This window comes from Salvia miltiorrhiza, chromosome 2 (genome assembly GCF_028751815.1).
Source record: "Salvia miltiorrhiza cultivar Shanhuang (shh) chromosome 2, IMPLAD_Smil_shh, whole genome shotgun sequence".
NCBI lineage: Eukaryota > Viridiplantae > Streptophyta > Magnoliopsida > Lamiales > Lamiaceae > Salvia > Salvia miltiorrhiza.
In genome coordinates this window covers 19,797,687-19,803,686 of record NC_080388.1, presented here as the reverse complement: position 1 = coordinate 19,803,686, position 6,000 = coordinate 19,797,687, and the positions used below count along the sequence as shown (strand labels likewise).

Here is a 6,000-nt window from a genome sequence, read left to right as displayed (position 1 = left end):
GAAACAATTTTGGCAGAGTTTCAGCTTATGTTGTTGAATCGGTGAAGATTGAAGTTATCCTCGAGCGCTATTTATAGGAGAGGTCTTGAATAGATCCGTTGGCGGAGAAGGTCTTCAAGAATTCTTCCGTTGGAGAGCAATTTGAATTTGGGCCGAGGCTTCAATTTTCGAGGTTCCTTGTTTGGTGAGAACGGTTATGTTGAAGAGCAGGAGATGCGACGTCTCTGATAAAGTAGCCACCAAATAGGAATGACCTCTGCAGAGAAGGATGATCCTGAGATCTCTGTATTTAATGCGGTTGTACTTTTGGAGTACGTGGCTTCCTTTGAATGTTGGAGGTTCAGTCCGAGGAAGAATGTTTAACTGATACTTGACTTTAGTATCAGTCCGCTGAATCCACGTGGCACGCATTAAGTAATCAGTTCTGGACTGATTTTTCAACTGATACTTCAGTTGGTAACTTCAGTCTTCAGTCCTTCGTCCTTGTCACGACCGGACCTAATTAAGGATAATTAAGCCGGAAAAACCGTGACTAAGGGAGAGAAGTTAGAAGCGGGGATAGAAAGGGAGTGGACAAATAATAGGGATCGAACTCAATCATTGTTAGAAGGGAAAATTCATAAGATAACTTACGTTGAGTCACAAAGACTCAAATAAACTTGTAAATTCGAATGAATACGACTTAATTCAAAAACATATTACTTAAGAGTACGCAGCGGAAATAACAATCTGATTACATGTATGGAGACATGTATCCAAGAGTTTATTTATTCAACCTATGACAAAAGCTCTGCTCCTCACTTCATCTCCATCTGCCATTCTCAACCTGCACATTTAGAAATATATGCAGGGCTGAGTACAAAAGTACTCAGTGGGCACGTATGCCTAAGTATAACATAAATATGCTTCGTAAAACAGTAAATTGTCATGCCATCATAAACAGTACAGCAAGGGAGTTTTAGCTAAATAGGCCCAAGCTTACTAAGTTCATTTGTGATTCTTAAAGTTCGTCTGCAGACTAAGTTCTCTTGTAATCTATCATATCTGGAACTTGTGCCGGAGAGGTGGCCACCTCTCACGGACACTTGACCGGCCAACCCGCTAGATGACTCACGGTCACTGGTGTACACTAGCCCTGGCAGGATAGCTATCAACTGCTCAGGACCCGAATTCGATTGCATCATTGGCAAAGCCAAAGCAGATAGATATCATACTAAAATTTAAACATTTTATGGCAAGACAATACTTGAAATAACTTTAACTTAAAGATTTTATCATGAAATAACTTGCTTGAACATAACATTTAAACTCATTTGATATTTATGAAAGTAATGCCCACCTGATAGCAAAGCTTTGCTTCAGTTCAGTAACTCCTTGACTAGCTCTTACTCTTGCGCTTAACCTTTAATGCGAGAACATAAGGTCAAACCTTAGCTCGATGAAAATTCTCAAATAAGTGAGAATGTGTATAATAAATATGCATGACTCATATTCCTTTAATTATTAATCCAATTATTGGATTAAAGCTCGTCTTATGATATCGGATTATTAATCTTAATTAATCCACTCATCTTAAGGTATACTAACCCGCTTACTAATTAATAATCTTGTTCAAAAGAATCCATAATCAGAATTAACTAAATCCAATTAATAGATTAATCTAAACTACTCTTTATCAGGCTAAATAAATAATAGGAAAATCTTATTATTAAATAGGAGCAACATAAGAAAGCTCAATTAAAAAATAAAGAACTAGGCCTAGAAACTATTTATTAGGGACACCCAGTATGCTTAACAAGAATCGGCCCGGTTAGTAAAATAGCCCAGCTGAATAATTAAGCCTCAAATAAATCAGCCCATGAATTCGGCCCAATAGCAGCTAGCCCATCCTCATTTCTTTTCTTCACTTTCGGTCATTCTCTCTCTTTCGCTCTCTCGCTCCGTCTCCAGCCGGTTCCGCTGCGAACGGCTCCGGCAAGACCGTGCCGGCCGAGCTTCTGCTGCTGTCTCTCAGATTTAGGGAGGCCACCCAAAAATTTGAGCCCTAATTCTCCCAAATCGGAAATCACCGCCGCCGCCCCTGAACTTTCGATGAGCCGCGGTCGTTCCTTCTCCCAAATCGGAAATCACCGCCGCCGCCCCTGAACTTTCGATGAGCCGCGGTCGTTCCTTCTCCCAAATCGGCGACGCCGGTGTAGAGCCTGAGCCCGGCGCCATTCCTCACCTCTTCTCCCTTCTGGAAGCTCCGGGAACACACACACACACACCTGAGACAGAGGTCGAGCTCTGGTCCTCAGCCCACTCTCAATCTTGCCGCAACCGTTGCGTTTCTCGCCGTCTCCGTCGATTCCCCGAGGTCTGACGGTTCGAGCCACGCCACGCTGCTGCTGGATTCGGGCGAAGGGTACTCCGCCGCTGCTGAAATCCAGAATCGGCGAGAGCCATCGCCGAGGTCGGGAGTCGTCTGCCTTTCACCGCTCGACGCCGCCGACGCTGCTATCCCCGCGAGTTGCCGCCCACTCGACGTCCTTCGGCCCGAACAAACAGGGCAGTAGCCCCGCCTTCTCTAAAAGCTGAGCTCTCGTCTCCCTCTATTTTCTATTAGTTCTTAATTCTAGTGATGTTATCCCTTAGAGAACATGTAACTTTGCTAAGTTTAACATGCTTATGGTCATTTATTAATCGAAACTAGCCATGTTTTGAAATGAATGCGAACTGGATTGAATACTTGGGATAGTGAAATACCTTGGATATGTTCAAACTGTTGGGTGGCTGCTGTGTTGCTTTTCGAGTTCTGTGGGGATTTACTGAAAGTCTGAAATAAACCATAGATGTTGTTGGCCAAATAATGCAGGCTGAAACTATGGAGGTGATGGAGGAAAAACTTAATTCAGGCTTACCTCTTCGAAGCTCGGTAGCCACCAGACCAACTTCCTCCCTTTTGATTGTTGATGCGTGAATGAAGAACTAGGGAATTTTGTTGGCTGACCAAATATAAGGGAGAAGGAGTTGTTGAGTTCTACATCTCCTATGACATGCTTGAAAGAGGGCAGCAGGTGTAGGGTGGCTGACTTGACAGCTTGCTTATCCCCACACGCATGCTTTTCCTTTTCTTTTCTGATTGACAGCTTGCTGCCAGTAATAATAGAAATGTAGGGAGTAGGCTAGGAATTGAGTGATGTTTGTAATAGATAGTGTAGAGTTGCGGCTGATTGTAAAGTTTGAAAAGTTGTGGTGTGACTAATAAAATCCTTCAATATCTTGATAAAGCGGTATGTGATATTAATCCCGTTTCTTGCTAATATAGCGTATCTGTAATACTAATCCCGGGTTTTGTTAATAATACTAAATACTCTAATAATTCTCGTATTTCTATAGCTGACTTTTCGTCTATTAATATCGTGACTCGTAGAATCAATCTAAATTAAATCCGTAAATTTAATTCACTTCACAATTCGGAGTAAACTCACGACTCAAGTAATAAAGTTAAATAAATAGAAATAATATTTCTATTGCAAATAAAATAATAACTTGACTTCGCTAAGTCAATTATCATTCTGAAATGAATCATTGACTACTCAATAATTCAATCGTGGTCATCTCAGGTAATGGCATCTAATTCAGAACTCTGAGCTGAATTAACTGAATATTAATCACGAGATTAAATCAACTGAAAGATGTAAAAATAAATATTGCATTTATTGCTCTTAATCTTAAAATAAAATAGCGGGCTACTACATACTACCCCTCTTAACAAAAATTTCGTCCCGAAATTTGCATATCATTGCAAAAAGTTCTGGGTACTCTCTCATCTTGATTTCTGTCAGACTATTTCAATCATCTCATTCACCGTGTCTGGTCCTAAAATTCTCCTTTCACCTACTTTATCTCAGTAGAGTGGTGATCTGTATCTTCTTCCATGCATTGCCTCATAAGACGCCATATTGATTGTTGCCTGATAACTATTATTGTAGGCAAACTCAATCAATGACATTACTGTTCATCACTTTCACCTTTGTCTAGTACTACTTTTAACGTGTCTTCGAGTGTCTGAATTATTCTCTCAACCATCTATATGTTTGTGGGCAAAAGGTGGTACTGAAATTTAACCTTGTGCCTAATTTCTTCTACAAGTTCATACAGAATCTAGATGTAAACCTCGAATCTCAGTCCAAAGTGATTGACACGAGCATACCGTGGAACGCACAATTTCTCAAACATATAATTGTCCTAATTTGTCTGATCCGTATGTGATCGGTATTGATATAAAACGAGCTCATTTCGCAAGTCGCTCCACTATTACCCAGATGGCAGCACTCCCACTTTTCGACTTCGTAAACTAGTCACGACATCTGTTGCAAAGTGCTCTAACTCCCATTATGAGATCTCCAATGGTTGTAATTTTTCATATGGTCTATGGTGCAAAGCATTCACTCGTTGGCATGCTAGGCATCTCTCAACAAGTGTAGCTATATCTTTCCATCGAAATTATTCTTTCAAGTCTTTGTACATTTTATGCTTCCCGGGTGGCCAGTATATGGCGTGTCATGAGCTTCGCTCATTATCTCATCTCTGAATTGTTCATCGTGTGAACACACACAATCTTTCCTTAAACACCACAACATTACCTGATGCTTTGTAACAACCTCTAGGTGTGCCTGATCTTATTGCTATACGTAAATTCCCAAGGTCTCATCATTTGTTTGCGCCTCTAAAATCTTTCTTTCCAAATCGAGCGCTACTACCATCGTTGCGATAATCCCTTCTACAGATTCTGGTGGTTAAACAACTTCTAAACTTATTCTACAAAAATCCTTCATGAGTCCCTCATCCCGAGTGAGGAGAGATCCCAACTTAAATTGAGTCTTATGACTCAAGGCATCAACTACCATGTTAGCTTTGTCTGGGTGGTAGTTATTAGCACTGCCATAGTCTTTCTCTAGTTCGAGCCATCTCATCTATCTCATGTTAAGATTCATTTGCTCAAAAAAAAATATTTCAAACTTTTATGGTTTGTGAACATCTCACCTCTAAATCCATATAGGTGGTGTCACTACTACAACTAGTTCTAGATCATGAGTTGGATAGTTCAATTCATGTGGTCTAAGCTTTCATGATGCGTATGCTATCACTCTTCCTTCTTGTGTTAACACGCAATCGAGTACTTTCTTGGACGTGTATACATAATCCACCTATTCTTTGTCAGTCGTTGGAACAGCTAACGCTGATGCAATGGTTAACTTCTCCTTGAGCTCTTAAAATCTTTTCTCACATCCTTCTGTCCAAGAAAATTTGATTCACTTCTTGAGTAGTTGCGTCGTTAGTCATTCTATTTGAAAAAATCCTTCTACGAACCTCCTATAGTAACTTGCTAATCCCAAGAAATTTCTGATCTCATTGGAGTTAGTAAACGGTCTCTGTTTGTGTACAGCTCGTACCTTCTCATGGTCCACTTTGTCCCCTTTTGATGATACGATGTGCCCCAAAATCGTGACTTGATGAGGCCAAAATTTCCACTTGCTAAACTTGGCATAAGGATGCTTTGTCCTCCACATTATGTAAGAAAGTTTTCAAGTGTTTCTCATGATCTTTCTCGTTCTTCGAGTAAATCAAGACATCGTCTATGAAAACTAAGACAAAGTTGTCTAAGTATGGGTGGAACACTCGGTTCATGAGGTCCATGAACTCGGCTGGTGCATTGGTCAATCCAAATGACACCACTATGAACTCATATTGTCTATATCTGATTCAGAAGACTGTCTTAGGTACATCTTCTTGTCAAATCTTTAGTTGATGGTACCTAGACCTTAAATCAATCTTTAAGAACACACCCGCTCCTCTGAGCTGTTCGAAAAAGTCGCCTATTCTCGGCAGAGGATACATGTTCTTGAGTGTCACCTTGTTCAACTCTCTATAGTCTATACACATTCTCAATGTGTCATCCTTATTCTTTACGAAAAGAATACAAAAGAACTTTCAGTCTTCAGAACAGCAAACTAA

The 6,000-nt window shown here is 40.4% G+C and overlaps 1 long non-coding RNA gene across 1 annotated transcript; it reads right to left on the bottom strand.

Annotated features, from left to right (window-relative positions):
• Nucleotides 1-716: 716 nt before the first annotated feature.
• Nucleotides 717-2,969, bottom strand: LOC131011496 (uncharacterized). The gene is made up of 4 exons (XR_009096961.1): nt 2,901-2,969; nt 2,746-2,815; nt 1,340-1,402; nt 717-826 (listed from the first exon to the last, which is right to left on the bottom strand). It is a non-coding gene; the product is annotated as an uncharacterized LOC131011496 (long non-coding RNA).
• Nucleotides 2,970-6,000: the final 3,031 nt, after the last annotated feature.